The following is a 26,615-nucleotide window of genomic DNA, read 5'->3' as shown; positions in this document are numbered from 1 at the left end:
AGTGAATGGCCTCAAGTTGTGCCAGGGGAGATTCAGGTTGGAAATGAGGAAACATTTCTTCTCAGAAAGAGCAGCTGGGCATTGTGACGGGCTGCCCAGAGAGGTGGTGGAGTCACCGACCCTGGGGGTGTTCGAGGAAAGGTTGGGCCTGGTGCTTAGGGACATGGAGATTTCCCCAGGCACTCCTCCAGCACACAGCCCCTTGCAGCTCAGGGATCCAGACCTGGAGGTGCTCAAGGCCAGGCTGGATGAGGCCCTGGGAAACCTGATCTAGTGGGTGTTGTCCCTGCCCATGGCAGGGGTGGAACCAGAGGAGCTTTAAGGTCCCTTCCAACCTGAGCATGGCTGCCTGAGCTGGAAGCAGGTTCCAGGCACACTCAGGTAGCCCAGGGGCATTTCTCTGACCAGAGCTCACCTCTGAAGCCCACGGGAAGGGGGCACAAGGCTGGGCTCAGCAATAAGTGGGTCAGACAGGCACTGGATTTTATTAAACTAACCACTATAGGTTAAAAGAAAGGAAAAGCACAGCCCTGCCAGTTCTGGCCCCCAGCAACGGGCAAAACACAGTGCAGGTGGGCCAAAGGAAACGCATTTCGAAATTTCAGGCAGGTTTGGGCTTAAGCTCCAACAGCCCTCCCTGGGTGGCCGCACAGCTGCCCTGGTGCCCTGCAAACAGCAGCGCCTGCAAAGCAGCTGCTGCACCTGCAGGAGGTGCCCCGGTGTGAAATTCAGCATGGAATACATCGATTTACAGACATATTTCACAGCAAGGAAGCCATCGGAGATGGAAAGCTTTTTTTTTTTTTTTTTTTTTTTTTTTTTTTTTGTTTTTTGAATGATTATGACAAGAACCACTACAGAACAAGCTGCCACACGTTAAGTGGCAGACTCAGTATTACATTTTAAATAAAATAATTATTTCTCATTGTGCCTTTGAAGCCACAAGCTTCTTGATTACAGGATAGGAGCCCTCAGCTTGAGAAAGCCTCATGTTATGAGGTGCTCTGCTGCCAAGGAGAGCAGCAGCAGCTGGGTTGTTACCGTCCTCAACATATTGCAGCACCACAACAGGATTTATTCACATATCACTGATATTTGGGGCCCAATACAGCAGAAAGTACTAGTTCTGCCTGAGCTGCACCCAACACTCATTCATACACCATCAGTAGCACGTAGTAGAGGTGAGCTTGGGGTGAAAACCTGACAAAGAGGGATTTAAATGAGAGCCAATATTTAAAATCTGAAAACGCACTGCAGCCCCCCTGCTCTACCCACTGCCTCGCCACAGCAAATCACTTGGGCTCCCCACATGCCGCACCGTGTCAGCTCTCACCAGTGCTGATCAGAATACCACAGCTGTGTTTATGTGAAAGAGAAACTAATAAATGAAAAATTATGAGTGGAAATTGAATCTGCTAGACGAATGCTCAGCAATAGATTAACATATGCTGCATTTGGAAAAAAAAAAAAAAAAAAAAAAAAAAAAAAAAAAACCTTCAGCTTATATTAAATATTGAAATTGCTGAGTTTTCCTCAGCATTCTGCATGTCTTGATATATTGTAAGTGAGAGTATTTCATTAGCTGCATATATCCATATCTCTCTAATAACTTCCAAACTCCTGGACTCCTGTCATTTGGACTTATATTTGAAAAGGCACTTGAGACCTATAAAAGAAAAAATAAAAAAAAAAATGACAAAAGCCAATACTAAAAGCTATGTGCTTTCACTGCTTTTGTCAGTGGAAACTTTCCTTTGTGCTGTATAATTGAAAAGCAATGCAGTTGCACAAAATATTACATGACGTGAGGAACATTTCAGTGACAGACTTACAGCCCACAAACCAAAACATAAAGCATTGTTTATCATAGATAATTGCAGGCTTTCCATCCCATTTTAATCCTTTTGTTACCTTTTAAACAAACTCCCTGCCCCAATTTTCGAGACAGGAAATAAGAAAAAACATTTGCATCTTTTCTGAAGCATATTCATTATTCAGGGTAACAGAGAATAAACTGGGTCTTCTGCAGAATTCATGATAGCTACCCCTTTTTTCAAGATAAGATACAAGCCAACGAATCGTCACAATGCATTTTCTTTATTTAATTTTCAGAAAACTGTAATTAAGCTGTAAGCTCCTCTGTTTATATCCCTTTGCTTTGTATTTGTTTTCCTTCTTATTTTAATACTTTCCAAATCCAAAAAAAAAAAAAAAAAAAGAGGCAGACCTTTTTGATACAGATCAGGATGCTAAGAGGTATCTCAGTAGCAAATTTATTCATTAGAACAGTTTTGTTTTCTTTTTTAAAAGCATATCTCCACTTTGAATCTTTTACAGAATAAAAGGGAGGATTTGGGGAGTGGGGGTGGTTAAAATACTTTTCCTCCTGCCTGGACTGCTCTGAAGAGCAGTCATAGTCTGTTTAATTAAACTCTTAACAGCTGAAAAATCCACAATTAATTCATAGAAGTAATTCAGACAGCAATCTTAAAGCCTGATTCAGTCACCAATGGGAGAAAAGGGAGAAGAAAACTCAGGGTTCAACAGCCAGAGAGCGCCTCAGGCAAATCCTTGCATTGGGGTTACTCATTTCATAGACATCAACATTGATGACTACTCTTATTTTCATCTGTACCATAGCAACAGGTATCCATAAAAATTACAAAAGGGTGCAAAATTGGCATCTAAGTGGAAAATAAAAAATAAAAAATATTTAAAAAAAAAAAAAAAAAAAAGAAGAAGAGCAGGAAGGATGTCTATCAATAAGCATCCCCTGCTATGAGCGTTTGCTTTCTGCTTGCTGTAGTTTTCAGTTGGGATAAAAGCCCAAGGGCCTGGGTCCCTTGTGGCAGAATTCATCAGAAAACAAGATTATTTCTATCTTAGCCTGCACAAGTGCATGGTCTGGTATCAGTCTGGGGATTATGTTTGCTTTACAGCCATACATAAGCTTTGTCTCCTGTGATATCTTTCCTACAGATGTCAAAGTTAATCCACAGAAATGCGATTTCTCTTAAAAATTAAAATTAATGCCTGAGACCTTTGTACTTACACCTTTACCCATACCTCAAGGATTTGCTTGTTGACTGATGCAGCACAGCCTATGGAAGTCAGTGCGACTCCTCTCCCACTTGCTGTTGCTGAATCCTGGCTGACTTTACCATCTGATATCAGCTTCTTTCACAGGGTGACCCAGCTCAAACCTTACACACATATTTAACAAGAACTCATTTTCTTTCCAATGCATGACCACTGTGCTAGTTTAGTTATTTTCTGCAAACACGGGAGCTAGATAACACAGAAAAACTTGAACAAAAATCAGCTCAGTTTGCTGACACTGCTTGTGGATTTTTTTCTTGCAATGTACCTGCTACAGCAAGATTTGCAATAGATTTTTTAGAAGAACACTTGGTTAAATTAATATCGGTTAGCTACCATGCAATACATGCATAATACAGTGTAGCAGCTCTGAAGATTTAGTAAGGCCATACAGAGGATCATCCACAGCACTAAATGAAAAGTACAGGTTTCAAACAAACCTCATGCCTCCAGACACCTGATATTTACTCTGAATTAATGGCAAACTATCAGAAATAAGTGCAGCCATCATCACCAGACTGTTGGTAAGTTTGTGCTCTGCCTTGCACGGTACGGGGTCTGCACCCCTGGCTGTGGCAGCATTGCAGCTGTCCTCAGGACACGTGGAGAGGAAGCCCTGGAGAAATCCCGACCCAGCTTCAGTGCAGGGATGCTTGAAGGACAGCTGAGAAAAGGAACGTAAGGCTTGGGCATTGATGAAACATGACGGAGGACAGCAAGAGGTCTAAAGCAGTAAATGTTAATTGTGTCTTGGTCTCCAAAGGAACTGCAGAGATGCGAAGATGAAACTCAAACCCTTGTGCTTCAAAGGCACAAAGCTCCTGCCACTGAAATGAGGAAGGGATGGCCCCAGGCTTACCTTAGTGATACCTGATCTAGCACTTCTTTTTTTCTCCAAAATAAAATAAAAATAAAAATAAAAAATAAAAAGACACAGAAAAGAGCAACACACAAACACAATAGGGTTTGAAGTCACGACTTTATTGAATTCGATATTAACCAGGTTATGGCAGAGCTTGCTATTAGGCACTATTGCTTTCAGTTGCTTCTTTTGGCGTATTTATTAATTCTGGGCTTCTTAAACATTTCTGTACAAAACAAGGGATGGATCTTAGACTTTTGGGCTATGTTCTGCCCTAGTTCACTCTTTTCCCACTGCACTTCCCTTTGGATAACGTCACGAATGCTCCAGACTGAAGCTGCCTGCTCAAAATGCCAAGCGTGCTTTGGACTGTGAGCCGCAGCAATAAAGAGCAGGGGACTCCACGTACTGCTGACCGCATCCCGCTGCCCCAGGGACAGACAAGCATCATCCCTCTGCACCATTCCCCAAACATGGAGCCTTTGCGTTCTCAGCCAGGCATTGGTACGGCTGAAATAACACCAAGAAGCCAAGAGCAGGGTCACAAACTGATCATTCCAGCTTCTTCCTCTTTAAATCAGTCCCGAACACTTCTACCTGCTCCAGCAGCTGGAAATTGGAAGTCAAGAGTGATCAGAGCAGTTCCCACTGCAGCTGGATAAACCTTCCTTTCCCAATCTGCTACAGCTGTAACAAGATAGATGTGGAAAAATAATGTTGATCAAGGTGGAATAATATTTAGAGCAGAATGTCAGGTTCAGCCACAACTAGATTTGCTTGTGGAAGCAGCTGCTCCATCCATTAGAATTTCCTAATAAACTGTTATGAAGATTGACACCTTGGAAGTAATTAAGTATTAGGTATTTTTAGGTAATTACTGCAGCAATAACATAAGACGTGCTCATTTTCAGAATGAGGAATTATCTGTAGCTCCCGTTGCTGTGCCTCTTTTAATAATTCATAATAGTTTTGACACCAATGATTATTTTTGATTACACCAGCTTTTCAACTTTCCAAACAAACTAATAGGAGTAAAAGAAACAGTTTACAAGCTAGGAAAATCCCATCGGTTCATCCTTACTAGGCTATAGGGGATGTCTTGGGCCAAGGAGCATGCAGAAGATTGGGCAAGCATGCAATGATGAAGAGCAAGAGAGCAAAGCCATCCAGGGCACCCACTTGCTGCAAGGCACTTGCAGGGGGCTGTGGGCAGAGCAGCCCCAAGCCCCCTCCTTCACACAGACAGAAATCATCAGCAACCTTGCTCGGAGCCACACGATTACAATTGCACACAGAGCCAGGCTTGTGTGGCTTCCAAACAGTGTTTTATCTGGGAATCACCAAAAAAACTACAATCCAAAGTTGTACCCAAATACACTTGTTACTTTTGCTATAAATTGGCCAGTGAACAGCAACAGGCACTCTGTCAGGTAGCTGCAAGCGGATCTCAGCAGATGGATGTCTTTCACATTTGGAGAAGTTTACCTGCAGCCACCCCACAGAGGAATGGGCACACTTACCCCAAACCCATGCTGAAGAGCAGGGCGAAGGGACACAGCCCAGCACAGCAGAAGACAGGAGGGAGATACCATGCCCTGGCACCATTCTGCTGGTCTGCAAGGCTTTGAGCTCAAAAATAAAGAAAATTCTCTACTTGTCTATTTGACAAGCCCAAAGTCTGAAAAATATTACTGAGCGAAAGAAATACAAGAAGGGAAAGCATCTTATTGGGAAAAAAATGGCTTCAATGGCTTTAGAACTAACTTGTAGTAAGGCTTTGGCCTTTTTATTTTTAGGTAAACCTAGAGGTTTGATTTAATTTATAATGAAGTAACTTAAATGTCAAGATAAAATGCACTCTACTTAAAATACTTTTCAAAATAACTTCTTTAAAAAATGGAAAATTCACTGAAACTAACCTTTTCCCATAAACAGGCTTGGTTTTGGCAGAAAAATACCAGCATAAAACATTCTCTATTTGCTCTGTGCTGAACAGTGGGTCCCTAATGGAAGGATATTCCTAATCTGGTCTTCAAAAAGCGTATCTGCAGTGCCCACCTACCCGGGGACTGCTGGCCATCCTTCATCAGCAGTTTGACGATGCTCAGAGTCAGGATTTATGGCACCTGCCCCACTCTGCCCTTCTGGGGCATTATGGAGAAAGCCCAGATGGGTGTATTTGTGTTTGGGAAGGGCAGATGTACTGCAATTAATTCCCACTTTGTCTTCATTCAGTGCCATCACACCAAAGACAGGAACATCTAGCCCTGCACATCCTCTGCCCAAACCCATTAACACTCGGTTACAATAGGCACCAAAGGAGAGAATAACTGTTCCTCATTTATTTTAAAGTGTTTCCTGGTTTGTTTTTTAAATACACCATCTGTGCTTCCGCCATGATGCTCAGGCTGGTGTTAATGAAACGCGGCTCTTGGTTTTTGAAGTGATTTTAGTGCACCCGTAGCTCAGAGGCTGAAGGCAGCCCCATCTTCACAGCTGCTGGAGGCTTCCTGGGCTCAGCTCTGCAAAACCTACCCACAACACCCAGCCTCGTCCACAATTAAGACATAACGAGGCCAAGGAGATGCTGGTATCCATAGATCTGAAGCAATGGTTGGATTCAAACAGCTGGAATTGAGACACTCTTACAGATGGTTCTTATGTTTGTTTTAACTGGCAGACTTGGGGATGAACATCTCTTCAAGATCCCAAGGCTCTAATAAAGTTGCATTTCTCCTCAGCTCTATTTTATTTGCATTGCTACATGAGATACCTTGGCATCTGCAAGACAAAGGCTCACAGAGCGGATGGAAGCAGAGGATTAGGGCAGTAGCTGACTCTTTATATAAATACACACAAACTGCAACTAAACTGTGCTTTGGAGAAGAATTTGAAGTTTTATTAAATGTCTGCTTGGTGCTCTCTGCCAGTGTGTACTCAAGACAGAAACACAAGATGTTTATCCTGCTTAAGCAAGCTGCAGAGGTAGTCGAATTGCAGACCAACGCACCAAAGTCTTACAAATGCTTCTCCACGGGAGATAACCCAGATCACACTAACAAGGCAGGGGATTAACTTCTCTTCCTCAAATGGTAATGTCATTAAGAACAACATCATTTTAAAAATACAAGCAAAGCCAACAACACTGTCTTAGCTAGCAAAAGACCATCAGTGTTCCACAAAAATTACTCTTATTAAATAGTAATAACTTCGTCTGCTCAGAAATTACTTCTTCTGGGGGAGCCAGGGAAGGAAGGAACGGAGGCAGCAGAGGGAGGAGGGCAGAGGTTTTCGCATCTGCCTTTAAATATATTGTTCTGTTTGGCTTAAATGACATTGTTATGTATGTAAACAGATCAAAATCTGTGCCTAATGCTTTAAGCATACTTTTTTTTTTCTTTATGAACAGTGCCATGAATTCCATCATTTTTTTCTACCCATAAGGTGAAGTGGTGCCAGTTATCATGGGAGAAAGATTAATAATAATGCTTCATGCCCAGATGAAAAATTAAATAAGTTCTGAAAAGCCAAATGTGGGATTATTATGGATGCCACATGCAAAGTTTTATTCCACATTAAACATAACACACAAACCCACCATAAAGCTGGGGGGAGCTTGAATTATGCCTGAAGAGGCTTTGGCCATATGTGGTGCAGTACTCAGAAATTTCTTATTAGGCTGCTATGGCACTGTTCCATTTGTTAAATTATTTTATGTTAGTGAGAATGATTAGGTTTCTTGTGCAGTTATTGGGACCCGAAAGGCACCTTTATTTACCTCATTTATCACGTACAGCAGCATTCGGCTGAAGCATAGAGGTAAACAATTTTAAATAGCAATACTCTTACTGCAGCACAGTCATCTTGACCACAGGAGCTTTGGAAAAATGCAGATTTAAACTGTTCACATTACTGTTTTATCTGCATTTCAGTCTGAATTACTAACTTATCACCAAGCTCAGCAATAAAGAAGCATGTAGAGGAAGGTATTAAATATTTATGCCTACAGTACCTTACAAGGTTTCAGCAAAATATTAATTGTAAAACAAAAGCACAACTGCTCTAGCCACCAGGAATGGGAAAAGCAATACTTAAAGCCAACTTGACAGTGCCACAACCAATTTAGTTTGCAGTGCTTAAAGAATTTTTTTGCTCAAATTAAATTTGGGGAAGAAAATACTTTGAAGATATATATTGAAAATAATCAGCAGCAGCTCTGAAATCAGAACCTGCTAGAACTTATAAGTTTTCTGCATGTCACGGTTTAAAATTGAGCTAGGGTTGCATCTCCCTACCTTGCCTCCCTGCTGATATGCTGAATTATTGTCATGGGTTGTGCCAACATTCAACTCCAGGGATACCTGCTTGGTGCAGACTTTCCCTACAGCTGAGGCACTAGTGTAGCTCCTGAGCTGTGCATGGCCTACAGGAAATGTGCTTCCCTGTGTACACACCGACAGCCTTGCACTGCTCTGGGGAAAGGCTGAGGGGGGAGAGGGTCACCATCACCATGCCAAGGCGACCTGTTAGACTCACCACGGCCTCTTGTCCAAGCAGAGGTGTCCTGTAGTCCTTACCCTCAGTACAGGCATCTGGATCCACAGAGCAGCCCCAGGGAACAGCAGCCCTTCCTGCAGACCTCTGCAGCATGCTCAGCACACGACGAGCCATCAGCAAAGCGTCGCGCAGGCCCTCTGAAATGTCAGCAGGGCTTCAGACTGAAAATAGATTTCTGGATTACTAAAGAGTAAGCATTACAGGAAATGATAAAATAAATAAATAATAATAATAATAAGTTAAATAACCTTTAGCATTATGTTAGGTTGGAAATAAATATAATAAAACATGTATTGGATATATAACAGTTTATTCAGAGACAAGAAATGCTTATTCACTCTGGGCAGCAGGGTCATTCTTTGCGTATGGATTTAGGCATCTGAAACAATGGTGACACTCCAGAGAAGCCAAAAGAAGTCACACAAAGCCAGTGTAGTTGGGGAGATTTTTTTGTTAACTGCTCTTTACTTGTGTGCCCAAGAAATATGCAGCAGAGACCAGGGTAATGGGGAGAAAGCACAAGAAAACCTGAACACGTCCTGGATGAACACCAACAGCTACTTAGAGGCTTTTTTGTATTGCCTAAGAAGGACTTAAAAAATGCAAAGGCAAGGGAGAAAAAGTCTGTCTCCTACTGTTCAGCTCCTGCCATGCTTAATAAAATGGAACCTTACGTGTTCTTTTAAAAGAAAAAAATACATCAAAAATAAATGAACCCTTTCATCAAATTCTGCTAATGGAAACAACCAACAAGACTCCAAATATGAAAGGGCAGCAGCAGACTGCCAGGCAACATGCCCCCTGCTCTCGGCCTCCAACCTTTGTCAGCTGCAAAATGTTCACACCTCACCCAGCCTTGCACTTGGAATTCTGGAGACCCAAAGGCCATGGGGGCTATTTCAGAGTCATCACTCATCAGCCAGCTTGTCTCTGCCACAGTCAGATGTCAAAAGAGTAAGAAGCAGAGTCAGGCTTGTAACAAGCAGATTTTCACAAATCCCATCTTGCACTGACAGAACAGGAAGCACAGGAAATCCAGACGGATTACCTCAAACCAATGAGCTATTGTGTACAATGACTCCTACTAAAATACATAGGCAAAAGAGAGAATGCCATGCTATTTCTGGTTACATTTTTCCAGTGGTTTGGACTGAGACTTCTTTATGATTATTCTGTAATCACAAACATTCTGAACAATTAGTTTATTCTGTAAGTCTTCCTGTTTATCCTCAGTAATAAGTGAGCTTAGATGATGGAGGTCAAAATTAAGTAATACAAAGTGTTTGAATCCAAGTGGCTGTGAAGAGAGATTGATATCTTCATCAAGAGAAAGGGCAAACCATTAACTTTGCCCCTCATAGATACCAGAAAGTCCATACAAGGGCAATGCTAGAAATATCCAAATCATGGGAAAGGCTTCAAAATTACATATATGCAAGGGAAATTCAAATACAGAATACACAGAATACAAATTCATAGAACAAGTCTTTGTGAATAAAGTTATTTATGGAAAAATATTGGTTGCAGTAGTGAAAGCCCCATTTTAGACTCAGATAAGAAATCTCCAAGTGCTTTGCTGATTTGGCTCATCTTGCTTTGGGGCAGATCTAGGCACCAGAAAGACTTAGCCCTGCATAAAGACATTAGGTTGATGAATTGCAAAAGCTTGTTGCACATATGGTCTACCTTGACTTCAGTAAGGCTTTTGACACCATTTCCCACAGCATTCTCCTCAAGAAACTGGCTGCTCTTGGCTTGGACTGGCATACGCTTCGTTGGGTTAGAAACTGGCTGGCTAGCCAGGCGCAAAGAGTAGTGGTGAATGGAGTTAAATCCAGTTGGAGGCCAGTCACTAGGTGGAGTCCCCCAGGGCTCAGTACTGGAGCCGGTTCTCTTTAATATCGATGATCTGGATGAGGGGATCGAGTGCATCCTCAGTAAGTTTGCAGACGACACCAAGTTAGGTGCATGTGTCGATCTGCTCGAGGGTAGGAAGGCTCTGCAGGAGGATCTGGATAGGCTGGACCGATGGGCTGAGGTCAATGGGTATGAAGTTCAACAAGGCCAAGTGCCGGGTCATGCACCTGGGGTGCAACAACCCCAAGCAGAGCTACAGGCTGGGAGGTGAGTGGTTGGAGAGCTGCCAGGCAGAGAAGGACCTGGGAGTGATGGTTGACAGTCAACTGAATATGAGCCAGCAGTGTGCACAGGTGGCCAAGAAGACCAACAGCATCCTGGCTTGTATCAGAAATAGTGTGGCCAGCAGGGCTAGGGAGGTGATCGTCCCCCTGTGCTCGGCTCTGGTGAGGCCGCACCTCGAGTACTGCGTTCAGTTTTGGGCCCCTCGCTACAAGAAGGACATGGAGGTGCTCGAGCGAGTCCAGAGAAGGGCAACGAGGCTGGTGATGGTTCCTGAGAACAAGTCTTACGAGAAGCAACTGAGGCAGCTGGGGTTGTTCAGCCTGGAGAAGAGGAGGCTCAGGGGCGACCTTGTCGCACTCCACAGGTACCTGAAAGGAGGCTGTAGAGAGGTGGGGGTTGGTCTATTCTCCCACGTGCCTGGTGACAGGACAAGGGGGAATGGGCTAAAGTTGCACCAGGGGAGGTTTAGGTTGGATGTTAGGAAAAACGTCTTTACTGAAAGGGTTGTTAGGCATTGGAATGGGCTGCCCAGGGAAGTGGTTCAGTGACCATCCCTGGAGGTCTTTAAAAGACGTTTAGATGTAGAGCTCAGTGATATGGTTTAGTGGAGGACTTGTTAGCGTTAGGTCAGAGGTTGGACTCTGTGATCTTGGAGGTCTCTTCCAACCTAGATGATTCTGTGATTCTGTGTAGCATATGTACACAACAGGCACAAGGCCAGGCTTGACTGGGGCTTTGAGCAACCTAATCTAGTAGGAGGTGTCCCTGCCCATAGCAGGGGGGTTGGAACTAGATGAGCTTTAAGGTCGCTTCCTACCCAAACCATTTTATGATTATATGATTCTGTGTCTTCTAGTACCAGCCAGGTGCAAGGCTTCATGGCAGACCTGAAAGCAGGCAGCAGAGCAAATAGCATATTAATTTTCTGTAATTCTCTTCAGCCTGACACAGAAATGCAGATGTACCAGCATGTTCACTCGAGCCTCCATGGTCTCACCCTGGAGCAGAGTGGGTACCACTGCACAGCAGCCACAGCAGGGACTGAAGTTCTCCATTGCACCAGTGGCCTGTACAACCACAGGATGTCTTTTACAGTAGGTCACAATTATTTTTGCCAGCAATAAAAGCTTAGAGCAAATTGAAAGAAATAAAGCTGGACTTTACTGAGAAAGCTTATTATAAAGGCAACCTGCATGAGTGAAAAGGAAGGAAGGGATATATGCCAGCTGAAATGGGCTGGAAAGAAAAATCAAAGAATAGTTGGGATAAATGAAGTGCCACATCTACTTCACAGAGATTAAATTATTAATTACTCCTGAAGAAAGCCCTGTGTTTACCTCACATATTTTCAACACCATAACAGCAGCCACCACCAGCGTGGCATTATAACAGCACAGCGCACACATAGCTGGAGTGCAGGCTTATTGCATTACAGTGGATTTTAAATACTGCTGCTCCTCAAAGGCAATGATACAGGGTCAAGAACATAATACTCATTGCAGAGAAATTGATTCCAAAGCTGGGAATGTCTCTTCCCACCCAAAAATGGCTATAGGTGTTGAAATGAATCCTGAATTACAGCTGAGCTTGGGTCAAAGGAGAAAGTCTGACAGATTTATTACTACCTTATCAAGTGACTTCATGGTTTCAAAAAAAAATGCATATATTCTTCTAAAATCCATTTATCCAGGGGGAATTTAGTGGCTACATGAAGCTTGCTGATCTAACCAAGAGTCACTCCTTGCACAGGGGCTCCTGGAGCACCCTACTGCCCATCTTCCGTTTAACACCACATTCGAGCACTTCCCTTCATGCCTCCACATCCTCAGAAAATTGCTTTTTACCTCAGGTCAGCTTCAGTTTTGACTTTATTTCTTAGGCAACGTTTTTAATCTGCAGCCGTCCAGCATTTGCAGCCTCATTTTGCAGGGCAGCTCCTGTGGAAGCAAAGGAAGCGGCCCAGGCCCTGAGGCAGCCGGCTGTGTGGCCCTGAGGAGACGGGAATGGGGGTGCCCAATTCAGCCTAGGTCCTCCTCAGCCCCTGCTGCGGAGCACAAATACTGCTTTGTAGTGCAGGATTTCAGGACATGCTCATCCATAAGCCCACTGGACCAGTTACTGTCTCAGGGCATTTCACACATACAAGCCTGGTGATTAATGAAGGAAGCTAAAAGCCCTTCCACGAGCTAAGGACAGGCCTGGAGAAGGGCAAGCAGCAATCAGGACTCAGCTCTAAGTGTTCGGCTGCACTAGGACATCTGAAATAACTTCAAGCACAGGCTCATTTGATTCAGGTCACCTCAAAGCCAGCTGAGAGGCTGCAGGCAGCTTCAGAAAGCTGGCCCAGCTGTGGTGACACCTCCAGGAGCACTCAGAAAGCACAGGGGAGCAGCAGAGCCTGGCAGAAAGGACTCTGGCCCAGTCACCATAACTGCTGTGCTTCAGCCTCTTACCTTGCTTCAAAGGTTGGTTGTGAGGTGTGTTGGTGTTCACAACATTCTTCTGGGCTGGGGGTGTAATACTCTTCTGTAAAAGAAAGAACAGTGCTCAGTTTGCAGAGGCTACTTGCTCTCCCCACCTCTCTTGACATCACACACCGGCAGAGCCTATATTCCCCTTTTAATGGAATTTAACACTACTTCTGTGTTAGAGACAGAAGAAAGTGGCAACAGGAGAGCAGATGTGGCTCCCAAACGCCTATTTTAACTCCAATCTACTTCCAATAACCTTCTCATATCAGGATGCAACAGACCACATTCCTCTTTGTTTCAGATTCATAACAAGCAGGTATTTATTGCAAAGAAATAATGCAGAATAAGCAGAGATACTAAGAAACCAGTGTTGCATTTAAATGAAGGAAGACAAGACTCCAAACATAAAACAACGCTTTGACTAAAAGCACATTACAAAAGAAAATCCTGACAATTGTACAAATGATTGACCACAACCAACGCAAGGATATAGGCTACGTACTGAAGTTCTAAAAGTTAAGTACGAAGCTTTTTACATACATACATTGTACTGTTTTTAGTTTCCGCAATATATTATTAATATAGAGGAGCTGATGTTTCATATTTCTTTGTCCACTTCCAATCACAGTGCCAAGTGCACTTATCTGAAGGACATTATTTTAATGAAGTCATTTATGCCCTTAAAAATTAATATGTCAGAGCAGTTAAAGTCTAGTGACTGTAACCAAACCAAATAACGTATAATGGAGAAGTGTAATGAGAAAAAAATACAGCCTGAAGTCAAGGTTAAGTTGTTAACCTTAGGAAAAAAAGTGAGGGAAAGAAAAGCCAACACCAATTATATGTTCCCTTGGCATGCCATGAAGGATTCCATTAACTTGTCATCGCCCCCTTGTATACAGTTGCAAACTGAGATACTTAACTATGACTGTGCAGTACACTGGGGGCAACAGGACTTTTATTTTCATTTGAGGAGATAAAAATGATGCTCTTGTGGTCTAGAAACATCTGACCTCAAAAGAGCCCCTTTAGCAGAACAGTACCAGAACTCAGAGTGTCAGCTAAATCTGCCCTTTTTGCAGTAAAGGAACATGCAAGTAAAGTTTCATGCAAGATCAATATGCTACAAAAATATAATGAAACATTTATTCTTCCTGTTCTTTAAGCTAAGTAATACAGAAACCACTCTTTAATTCCATCAGCACACACATTTCATTCATCATTCACATAAGGCCATTACAGACTATTATTGCAGCAACTCCTTAAGTTAGGACAGCTCCAAGTCAGGGCTTCCTGTATTTAAACAATTCAGCTTTTCCTGCTTTCAGGAAGCAGGATTAACAGCAGGAAAGTTACTCTGCTGTGAAATGAAAGGAAGGGTTCACACCCAGAGCTGGGGTTCCTCCTCACAAACTCCACCAGATGCGTTGCATGAACTGGCTGCCCTGCTCACATAGTGGACACGATTCCCAGCTAAACACAAAGGAAATCTGAATACATTAAGAGTTACTCCTTTATCCAGACTTCCTGATACCCAACCCCCCCAGCAAAATGACAGAGTTTTTCTCTCCTGCAGAGAATGACTGCGTCCACGGGCACATAGCAGTGCCTCAGTAACCTAATAATTACCAGGGCAGTTCACTTAAGCCACTGCTCACATAGAATTGCTTTCTTCATTATTAGCTCCAAGTGTTCCCAGACAAGAAGGCAAACAGTCACATTTGCAGAACCTGTCACAGATATTTACATATTTTTCTTCCCAGTCCATAGAACTTGCTGGTTTGATCAACTTCCTTTCCCTCTCCAACCAGCTTAGCAGCCTCAGAGGTGCCTCTCCGAACTGGGTTAATGTACCTCCAAAACATTCATAAGGTGAAGAAATAGAATTTAATTTGCGATTACATAAACCAGTCACGGAAGCCTCCCAAGAAGCCCAAGTTTTCATTTCTTTCATAGAAGATGTTTAATTATATGATAATTACTTACAGCTTGCAGCTCAGCTTCTACTTTTATGAAATATAAATTGCACTTCACTCAAAAGTGCAGGATGAGCATTTAAAAGACTTCATTAAGTAGGTTTTAAGATTTTCCTGATGACTTTAAGCCATGGAACGGAAAGCAGATGTACCTGTAAACTGAAACTTGCTTCACAGAAGAACAAAGTATAATTGCTAATGTAATACCAAGAGGGATGAGCCTTTACAAAAATATATATAAACTTAACAAACGCGCTTTTTTTAAATAACAAACAAAACATTTCCATCAAGTTGCATGATGAAAGGGACCAGGAGGACAGAAGCATGATTGCCAAATCTCAGATATGAACAAGGCTCTTTATTCCAAAATTCCAGTGCTGAAAACACCTGCATTGGGTCAGACCCACACCATCATTAAAGACCAAAATATTCAACAGACCCAAACTATTCAACTTGCTTGTAGCATCCCAAAAGCCTAGCAATCAGAAATCATGAAAGTAGAAATGTAAAGACAAGAAAAATAACATCATCTGAACGTATTTATTGTAATCTTGTGACTGTTCTTAACTTCAGTCTTGGTTTTGGAGCATTAGGAGATAACCTTCTGCTTTGTCGTATCTTCACAGTTCTGCAAGCTTGGACCTAGATAAAAGGAATGAAGATTCAAAAAAAATCAAAGACAGAGCTGCTACAAAACAGCGTGCAGGTGTTACTGTTATCTGGTGGCCATACAGATACCATACAGTGATGATAGGAAGAAGCAGTTTGCTGCAAATCCTGAAGGGAACCATTATATGGACAGGAAGAGCAGCCTTCTGCTGCAGGATTGTGTCTCTCTCCATCCCAGGCAGGAGTGATGAGCTGCAAAAGGTGTTAAAATACCAACTCTAACTTTCAAACTTCCAACAGGTAAGTATTTCTTATTTTAATTTAGCAGATGAATATGCCCATCCTATTTGCTGCATCTGCTACATGATTAATATACTCATGTTTAATGAAATAAAATGAAATAAAATAATAAAACGAACATACAGGAACCACCTGTAAATTCTAGGAAATATTTGTTCCTTGAGAAAAGACAGACTGAGCTGCACAAATACTCTTGTGCAATTACACCGGGCTGCCACAGAAAAGGCCACTGAAATTGGCCTGTGATTCCACACAGATTGGGGGGGGGGGGGGGGGGAAGCCTAGGCTACCTTTTGAAGGCAAGACAATGAACCATTCATTAGGAACACAAGCTATTCTAGAATGAAAACTGAAGAATATGTAAAATTCACTAGTCAAGTCCTGCCCACCAGCAGCTGAATTTTAGTCTTTTGCAGTAGCATAAAAAACAGATGTCCCATGTTCGCAGAGTCCAAGTCAAGACATGGCCCATGCCTTCTCCCAGCTCAAGGCCAAGACAACAGTGAGATATCACTTCTAGAAGCTTGCAGCAGTTTCCACCAGCTAAAACAATCAATCCCAAATGACTGCTGACATAGACTGAGTTCCTTAACTGAAATGAATCTCACTGTGGCATTACATGTCATTAGTAGCTGTTAATGGCATTAGACACAGAAATAAATATTTGCATTGAAATTATTACATGGCACATCCCCTCCGTAGAATGATGTTGGTCTCCTAGTGACATTCGCAGGTGCTTCTAATTGATTTGTTTGGAAGTAGCTCTAGATAACAACTGTAGAACTGAGATGCCAGAGTAAAAACAGGCTGCTGGCTTCAGCTGGCCTGGGAGATCTATAAATGCATGTGTTATTTCGTAGTAGCAGAAAAGTGTGTTAAATAGTTTGGATATGTTAAGCTTAATATTTAATACACTCTCAAAGTCAAAGCAGTTTTGCAATTTTGTGTGTTCTAAATTTAATATTAAGCATTTAAAGCATGCTGTCCAGCATCTTACCCTCTCCAGCAAAGACCGAGCTGAAGCTAAGGTTGAGCAGTAAATTCCACAAAGAAGTATGGCGCAGCCATCCCCTGAGTTAATGCCAGGGCCAAGGAGACAAACTGCCTCTGAACTGGAGGAACACAAAACCGGGGACTTGCCTAGACCAGTGCACTCTTAAAGAAGCTAGTCAGATCTGAAAACACAAATTGAAAGGTTCAGTTAAACTGCATTAAGTCCTTGTGTGGACGCTCATTCAAAATTAAAATAACCTGAATTCAAATAAGGTTAATTAATCTCCAAGAGAAAAGTGAGCTTACAGAAATTTTAGCCACTTAGGTTCTGAAGAAACAGGTCTACAAAGAATTGGATCATTTTGTTTAAATGATATTTTGGAATAATTTTCTTAAGGGCTTATGGGAGCCAACACGCAAGTGCAAGGTGTGCCTTGTCTGGAACAAGCGGGGAACTTCATCCTTATTTCACATAGTTTACAAAAGGGCATAAAATGCCATGTCATTTTCATTCTGAACAGCTTCTTCCACTATCTACTGCAGCATGTAGTATTTAGCAGCTAAACAACAGCAAAGGAAGGAAATTAAGAAGCACAGAGGACAGAAAGGTGCTGTATTTCAGCTGAGACGTGAATTCAGACAGTGAAAGGCTGCTTTACGTTGGACTGAACATATTCTCCGTACACTTAATCACACCAACACAGTCTGCTGGGGTCAGGCTCTTGCATACACCTGCATTGGTCAGTAATGTCTCAACCTGGGAAAATCAGTTTATCGCTAAAGCATAATCCAGCTGCTGGGCCGTGGCATATAAAGGTTTAGAAATATTTTGTGAGGACAAAAAACATGCTGAAGGGAGACAGAAGCCTGGATGGGCCTTTCCCACAGGAAAAAAGCCACTGAGAGCAGGACTGGCAGTGCTTTTAGTCATCTGCATCACCCAGAAAGGGGATGACAAGCTATAGGGACATGTGCATGGTGCCCCAAACTCCTGGAGGCCCCCAGGCACGACAGCAAGGCTAAGGGCTGCTGCACAAGGAGGGACCCAAGGGTCACAGCCCCAGGGCCAAAAGCTAAATCCTAAGGCAACAAAAGCGCATCACAGTAAGTGCCTCTCCAAAACCACATCTTACTTCTGAGGTAAAGCTGGTACCAACATGAATACTTTATCCTCCAGACCTTGTTGTCCTCAACCCAGTGTCTCATTCCCTCTCACTTATGTACTCCACAGCTGCTTTTCTGGAAGGCGTATCATGTCCAGAGAGGCAAGAGGTGGGTCAAGGGAGAGGGGGAACTTTGTGGACTTCTCTGTCCTGGCCTTTCTTCAGTGCTTCCCTGTCTACCATAGCCCATACTTTTACAGCAAAACAGGTCCTTCACTAGGAGGATCATTGTGTGAAACATTCAGAAGACAGTGGGGAGGTAAAGAGAAGGTATCACGCAGCCCCAGAAAGGTAAAAGGTTTCTCTTCATCTCAGCTGCTGCATGTTCCATTAAATCTGGCTGGAATTTTGCATCTGCAACAACTGCAGAATTAAGACTATAGGATATAAAGTTGTAATTTAAGTCTATAATTAAAACAAAACTTCTCAAGAGCTATCTTTTATACCTTCCAATCTGTGCTTCTAACTTTCTATCAGTTCGAGGCATTTTTAAAGCACATTGCAAGGCATAATGCCGCACCATTCCTGGGAAGTTAAGTGGCAGGGCCTCAGACAACATCTGCGACCAAGCAGGTGCACTTTGTGCTCCACTGAAGAATGTCCCATTATTCATAGTTGGATACTGCTGGGGAACCTCATTAGAAACCAAATTACTACCTGCATCAGGTTTACACTAATGTATTGACATCTACAGCGCTTGTTAAATGAACCGTAAATCCAATACACTAAAGTCATTTTCAACTGAATCAAATCAGGTTTCAGTCAAAAGAATTACAATTGTTACATACTTAATGCTTGGCACTTTCATGGTGTCTCTAGCTAGATCATTTCAGACACAGAGAGAAAATTGTAAACCTATGAAACAGTGCAAGCTAAATTGAACACACTACAAGCATACTAAACACAGTGCTAGGAGTTTAAGGATGATAATTGGCTCTAATTGACTAGTTGGTAAAGCTATCCAGGCATCCACAGGCGTGCTCCTTATTAATCTGTTTTCAACATGCTATTTCCTTCTCCATAGTTAATTTATACTTTCTTATTATAAAACCACATTGTTTGCATTTCCTAGAATCTTTGCTTTTTAAATCTTTAACTCTTTGTCCCTCAGAAGGATTGGCTTTGTAGGAGGTATGCAAGACATACAGCTGCAAGACAAGGAAGAAGGCAGAGCAGCAGCACCGCATACAGCCATCCTCAGACCTACATTATATCATGTAATTCTCTGATTCCTCAGACTGCTTCAGTCTCAGCAAGAGCCAAGATACTGTCCTGGAGTTGGTAGGCCAATTCACCCACATTTTCTCTTCCCCTCACAGCCATAATTGATCATTTTTTAATGCTGATCTAGAAAATCTTGAGCCACGTGGGAGTGAGGACAGCATGAAAACCCCCATTTCCTTTTTGCTCAGTGTAGAGGAGCACCTGGTTGTGCCCATACACACCACACAAACAGGGATGCCAAAAGACAAAACCAATTTCTGTGAGGTAAGCTGGAAGAATGGGACAGCTTGGATAAACATAGACATTTAAAAGACCCGATTGCAACTCAGTACAGCTATGAAATTGAACCAGCAGATTTATCCAGTTAGATGTTTCTTCAGTCTCATACAGACTCTCTCCTAAAAGGTCTTATATCTGCTTAAGTCAGAAATCAAAGACAGTGAGGCAAGATGGAAGTTAATATCAAAAATATACATAAGCCAACTCCTCTATCAGCATAAATCCACCCTGGTACCAGTGAGTTACACAGACTTATTGCACTTGAAGAACCAGCTCCCAGTCAAGACTTTAGAGATTAAATTCTTTTACCATGCCATACTCTAAACAACCTTCTCTGGCCTTTTGCTCACTAAATCCCAAGCAGATCATCTGTGCTCGCATTCGTCTTCCCCTTTGCATTCTTCAGCAAAGAGGTGCTCCTTGGAAGAGGTAGCCATGCAAAGGAATAAAAAGCTATATTACATTTATCAAGCCTGGAAGCAGTTCTGCCAAAAAAACTAACTGGTAGCTTTCTATTATGTGAAGAAAATATCCATAGAAAGGGTGGAAACTACTTACTTCCACTCACGTGGAGAGTTGGATTGACTGGAGAGCTGAGGCTGCCCAGCTAAACAGTCATCTCTTCTCTGGCCCTTTCCATCCCTGTTTACCATTTTCCACATAGTCTGCTTTTTGGCAGTCCACTATGCTGTTCCCCAGGGACCATAGCAGAAAGTCAACGTACTGAAGGACAATTTTTCAATGCACTGCTGATCATCTGACACATTTAAAGAGCTGACAGTGAAAGAGCAGATCCCACACTTGGCGTATCCCACTCCCCTGCTGTTGCTCCAGTACCAGACCCGCTCCTGAATTGGGTCTCCTGAACCTCCCAAGTCAGCCCCCATCAAGGTAGTCGACCTTTCCTCTGAATAGGTCTAAACCAGCACAGGGGCAGGTCTGCCACCATGAGAAACCAATACAGCTCTGCTGAAGTCAGTGGGCTGCTTCTTTGGTATGCTTTCCATTGAGTGCAGGGCCAGCAGTTCATGGAAAAACATGGAAAACGCTGATGAATTCAGGCAAAGCCAGAGAGTCAAGTAGAATGAAGATGGTTAGACTGGAAGGTCACACTTGGAACAGTTTTGATTTTAACTGTTTCTTACCTTTATTTCCCAAACTCTTTTTTACCCCACTTGGTTTTCCAGCACATTGTTAGTTCTCTCCCCCTCTGAACAAATATCACACATACAAGTTACACACCGGTTGTTTCCTTGGACTGCCCACAGTTTGCAGCAGCATCCATCAGGAGGTGAATCACAACAATATGCTGCTGGCCATGCAGGATCAACTCTCTGCAGCCATCTCTTCACAGAGGTGGTATCGGGCAGGCTGTGCCCTCCCTGCTGACAAACAAAGAGTGTATTAGTTCACACAGCCACTCCTACACTTCTTCTACTGTGTGGGTTGTTTTTTTTTTTCCTCTAGTAAGAGTAGTTACTGCTTTACCAGCTGCAGGGTTGCTTGGCACCCTACAGAGCCAGCTACAGCAGGGTGCATACACTGGATGCTTAACAGACAAGTCAAAGTGTTAGTTGGATAACCAGGAGAATTAGGAACTTGAGATCTGTTACTAAATACATAAGCTGCTATAGCATGAGCAAGAATCAAGCCTGACACTTCATTGTAGCTGAGTCTATAACATATACATCATATGTGGACCCAGACATGGCACACACATTCTCCATAGGCTTAGGGGACCATAGGACTACATCGGGCTACACTTTACAGATGACAAACAAGCAGCAGGGCAAGTGGAGAACAGAGTTCAAGGAAAGGCTGGTCCATTCGGCAAGGGGAAAGAGCTTCAAACTACATACCAATGAAAGGGCAACAGCAAGAAATTGAGGTTAGCTCTCAGCCAGCTGCAAAAGCTCAGGAACAGTCCGGGAGTGTCTATAGGAGACTTTAAAAACTAGTTGCAGATCCAAATATCAAAGAACCAAGTTGTAAAGGAACCATGAAATCCTAACACAGTAACTGAACAGAAAGGTTGTTTACAGATCTCTTCAAATATAACACCACAAACAAGACAGCAGGTTAATGGTGTCCTGGAAGAGACAATAGATTTGTTGCAGCACAACATCCGTGCCCAAATGCAGAGCAAGCCAACTAGCAAATCCAGCCAGAGCCAACACATTGAGGCCCATAATCAGTACAGTAGATCAAAATACCTTCTTCAAACATCTCTGATGGAGGCTTCTGCCTGTTGAATTAGCTGCTGTGCTTCAATTTATTACTTTTGATGACTGTCTTTTGTCTTCATCCAAACTAATTATGCCTAAATCAATGGTAATAGTAGTTTTGGCATTGATCATCCCTGTAGATGCTCTCAGCATAAATTATGTTCTTGCATAGGGATAATTCCCTTGATATCTCCTGCCAGAGCATTGACACCTGAGTATTTATTTAACTAATTATTTTTATGCACATGTCATCACGGGCATTTGATATAAACTGCAGGAATGCAAACAGCTTCTCTATCCTATATTGCCCAGAGACATCACGAGATGAATTCCCTTAGCAGTGAGCTTCTGTCCAATGCTCTACTCAGAAATGTGGCTGTGTTGACAAGAGCAGGTTCCTCAGCCACAGACTGTGCCAGGCAATGTGTCCATGCAGAGCATGGTGGAGTCTTAGCAGTATAGGACCAAATCTACTGATGCAATAAACTGTGTCTACGTTGACTGCAGTGCCAACAGTTCAAAACAGCTGAAAACTGTCAGCATTTCTGGCGATATAAAGACTTCTGTATTGCAGTTGCCTCTCTAACTACCTGTCTACTCATCTCTTCCCTTGCTCAAAAAGGAACAGCAGATTCTGAAAGAGAAGCAAAGCCCCCAGTGATCAGGATGACAGTGGGTCTATCTGCAGGTCCAATCTACCAGAAACTAAACAATATGAAAGGTGTATGGCACTTATGGGCATAACTTTTCTGTTGCTCCACCTTTAAATTAAAAAAAATAAATAAAAGAGAGAGAGAGAGAGAGAAGCCTGCTTGTATGAATGGAAAGGCTCCTACATTGTCAGAGAGAAGTACCATTGGCCACGTTCTTACTGATACAAAAATTACTCAGATTGAAAGTACCTGATTGACTTTACCTACAGAGAAGCATAACCAAATAGATATAAAAAAATTCTGACATTTGAAACTCAATGTAAAAATTCTCATGGTCCCTCTACATCTGAAATTTGTGTTGGCTTGTAAAACCATTAGGATTAGTTTCACTGACAGATTAATTTGCTTTTTGATATGGACAAAGTACGCTGCAGGATGAACACAAACGCTCTGCAGGCTCCAGAGGATTGCAGCAGCACATTCCACTTCCAGGTCAATGGTTCAAACTCAGTCTGGGGGTAGGGACTGAAAAGTTTTTAACATCTAATGGTTGCTCAATGGTGCATGAGAAATTAGTTTTGTGGTTGTGCCTTTACTCCAAGTAACACTTGGGAGCATCCTAGCAGTGAACCCTCATGCTTCCCAAGAGGATCTTTACTGTAACAGCAAGTCCACCCTTGAGCTGGCTGTGATACAGTTGTTCAGGACCAAAATAGGGTTTCACGGTATCAGGGCTTATCAGCAGAGCTCAATTTAAGTGAACATCCAAGACAGAATTAATAACCAAACAGCTCCTGTTAGAAACAAGATCTGATTTGGTGGTGAATAAGCTATTCCCCTCTGAGTTTCTTATTACCCCCTCAATTCCCCACTTGCAGATACTTGAGTTTCTCAGCAGAAATTAGTAGGCCTGAAGCCTGAGAGATTGTGGACAGTTTTGAAGCACTTCCAGAGGCACCAGACAAAGCACAATGCACCTGGAAAGGTCAGCTGTGGGCAGATGGAAATGAGCAATAAGCCCGTTTTCCTTTATGTAGTCCCACACCACCAGTAATACTGCCCAGAGGCCTCATTCCATACCTGATCTATGAATACGGAGTCACTTTTATTCCAGTGAGATAACACACTTACTGTATTTTAAAGGCAGAAGGCTACTTGAGATTTTCAAAACTGGAAAACTCATTTTAAGGCCAGAGCTTGAGACACTTTGCCTTACTGAGAGAGATCTCCTGCTCCCAAAAAGGCTGCTCTGAGGACCTTGGCAAAACTCACTGCACCGATAAAAGCTTCACAGCCAGGCAAGGAGAACAGCTGTGCTAAATGCAGTGCTCTGCAGAGAAGCTGCATGATCACACCTTCAGGACTTCCCACACCTGGGCTGCAGGCACCCCTGTTCCTCAGAGGAACCAAGATATGCTTTGAAGCTTTTCTGATTTTCTTCTCCTGCAAAGGGAATGCTTTCAGGGGGAGCTCCAGCCATACTTCTTCCCCTCCTCTATGCACACTACATGGGAGAGAAGAAGAGAAGCTGTGATGCACCTCACTTGCAGTAAGTAGAAGAAACAAAATCTGAACTTGCTTGTTTGCCAGATCTTGCCCTAATAGGAAAAAAACAGCAGATGGGTAAAAAGGTTCTTGCCCCAGGTACCCACCTGTAACAATTTATAGCACCTGATTTGGGGGCATTAACCTGTGCATGCAAAATGTGTCCGTTCTTATTATTCACTGTAAACGTGTCATAAGCATGGAAACATGCCCAGCAAGGCTACTGGTGCTGGGACTGAAATAGAAAACAGCCCATTAAATAGAAGCAGTAAATACTCCAAAATGCAGTAGATCTTGTTCAGTTATATAGCACCGGACAGGCATAAAACCTGGAAAACACTTGGCTCCATCTAAATCCTCTCCTTGCCATCCAACCTAACTCTGCACTGCAAGAAATTGAGGGGAAAACGAGCCAGGTAAAATCCACACAAGAGCTGCAAATAGATTAGCACTTCAGTAACTGCTGGCTTCTAGAGCAAACTCCTATTGCCATAAAAAAACAGGCCCCACTAAAAGGTAAGAGAGGTGCAACACAGACAGGGGTTACTCTGCCAGACCTCCTTGTCCAGAGCACAGACACATCCTGTGCAGCCCAGGGAGCAGAAACACTAAGCAGAAGGCTCTGCTGCTGGTAGCTGGTGGTTTTGTGCTAGAACACAGCACTGTGCAAGAGGCAGGAAGGAAAGCATCCAACGAGATAATGGGAAAGGAGGGAGAGGAGATAGCCCCACTCATTCAGAAGTATCATCAGATGATCCTGAGCAAAGATCCAGAATATTTATTTATTTATTTATTTATTTTATCTTTTTTTTTTTCCTCTGTGCTATTCTGACCTGACTTAAGCACGTGGGGGTTCTCTTTGTCAGGCTGAGATGTATATCAGACATGCCACGTGGAATTGAAGTAAGTTTTTCATTTCAGGGCTCCCCATATGATACAAATACCTTCTCTAAGGATCTGGTATGAAGTTCATAGGCAGGTGTTTGCTAAGAGGATAGGCCCAAACACATAATGCAGCTGCCTCTGGGTAACCCAGCCTCTGGACCAGCACAGACACAGGGACAGGACAAGCACCAGTGTCTTCCCAGCACCGAAGGGCCCAGACATGCTACCTGACCTGCTACTGCCGGATGAAACCTGGCCATGCCTCACGGTACCTTGTGCTGTTGTCAGCCCCAGAACCCACACGCTTTTCTCTACCAAAGACCACGAAACCTCATTTACTCCCCTGATTGTGTTAGCCACTATGAAACAAAAGTAATTTTTAATAAAGTGTGCCATGGCAGAGAAAAATTGATACAATCACAGAGCCGGGATAATAGGATTTAATTCTGCTTCAGATGTGCTAGTTTTAATAAAAAAGGATTGAGCAAATCTAAAATAAATTACAGTGAAAGGTCAGGCTTATTGCTTGTACAGTTATGTTAACTCTTCCACAGACACTTTTACAGACTGTATTTATGAGACCTTTTGATTTTCAGAAGAGGTATGAAGTACATCTACAATTTTCCCATTATTTGTGGCAATGTTTCTTCTACAAGTGTCATTTCCCAGTGCTTCCATACAGACTTCTTTAACTGACATTTATAAGAAATGATGAGTTATTTATGGGGTGGTTTTGTCGAATTAGTGAAACTAATCCCCACTGGAAAGTTAAACCCAACCAGAAAAAAATAATTTGTTAAGGGAACAATGATTCCCATTTGTGTGCCAGCGATGCCCGTGATTTCTTATTCATTAATCATTCCACTGGCATGTCATTTATTCAATAGGAAACTAATCAATTACTTATTTTTATACGAAGCTCTGGCCCTGATACTGTGAACTACTCAAAACAGACATGAATTGAAGAGAACGGCAGCCACTGAACCTTCTTGTCGGGCTCTTATTAATATCACAGCAGCACCTAGAGACCCCAGCCAAGATCGCAGCCCACTTTGCTCAGCACTACTGTAATGCAGCTCAGTATCCATCCTATCCCTGAAGCATATACGCAGCACACACAGGCCCCAGCAGGGGAGAGAAAGCCTGCAGGCTGCAGGGGAAGGAGCTTGTCGTGGTCACAGCAGAGCCGCGGACATGCAGCAACGTCCCAGCTTGCAGGGATGTGCTGCTGCCAGCGGGACCGTGCCCTCCCCAGCCTGGGCACCACGGCGGCACACATCCTGCAGGCACAGCCAGGGACTGACGAGCTCTCCAGCCAGCTGAACTACACCCATCCAGCCCCACTGAGCTGCTTGCCTTTGCCCTGGCTACGCAAGTCTACCACGTGCACATGGGTATTCTCGCATGCCTCTCTGTGTTTTTACACACATTACATATGGAAGAGTGTGGTGGTTTTACCGTGCTAGGCAGCTGAACACCACCACGACTCTCTCACTCCCCCTCCTTAGATGAGGAGGGGAAGAAGTAAAGGAAAGAACGACTCACGGGTTGAGATGAGGATAATTTGATTAAAGAGAAAATATATATTATTAAGGAAATATTATTAGTTAAACAATTCAACTAAAGGGAAAA

At 42.9% G+C, this 26,615-nt stretch overlaps 1 long non-coding RNA gene across 4 annotated transcripts; it reads left to right on the top strand.

Moving 5' to 3' along the window:
• Nucleotides 1-7,671: 7,671 nt before the first annotated feature.
• On the top strand, nt 7,672-26,615 carry LOC118165665. Of its 4 annotated transcripts, none has more exons than XR_004750168.1 (3): nt 7,672-7,702; nt 21,871-21,874; nt 26,426-26,615. It is a non-coding gene; the product is annotated as an uncharacterized LOC118165665 (long non-coding RNA). The 4 variants fall into 4 exon arrangements; XR_004750167.1 differs by lacking the exons at nt 7,672-7,702; nt 21,871-21,874 and adding exons at nt 13,816-13,825; nt 23,572-23,574; XR_004750169.1 differs by lacking the exons at nt 7,672-7,702; nt 21,871-21,874 and adding an exon at nt 14,948-14,958.

This window comes from Oxyura jamaicensis, chromosome 4 (genome assembly GCF_011077185.1).
Source record: "Oxyura jamaicensis isolate SHBP4307 breed ruddy duck chromosome 4, BPBGC_Ojam_1.0, whole genome shotgun sequence".
NCBI lineage: Eukaryota > Metazoa > Chordata > Aves > Anseriformes > Anatidae > Oxyura > Oxyura jamaicensis.
Note: the sequence above shows the minus strand (reverse complement) of the source record. Positions and strands in the feature narration are given on the sequence as shown.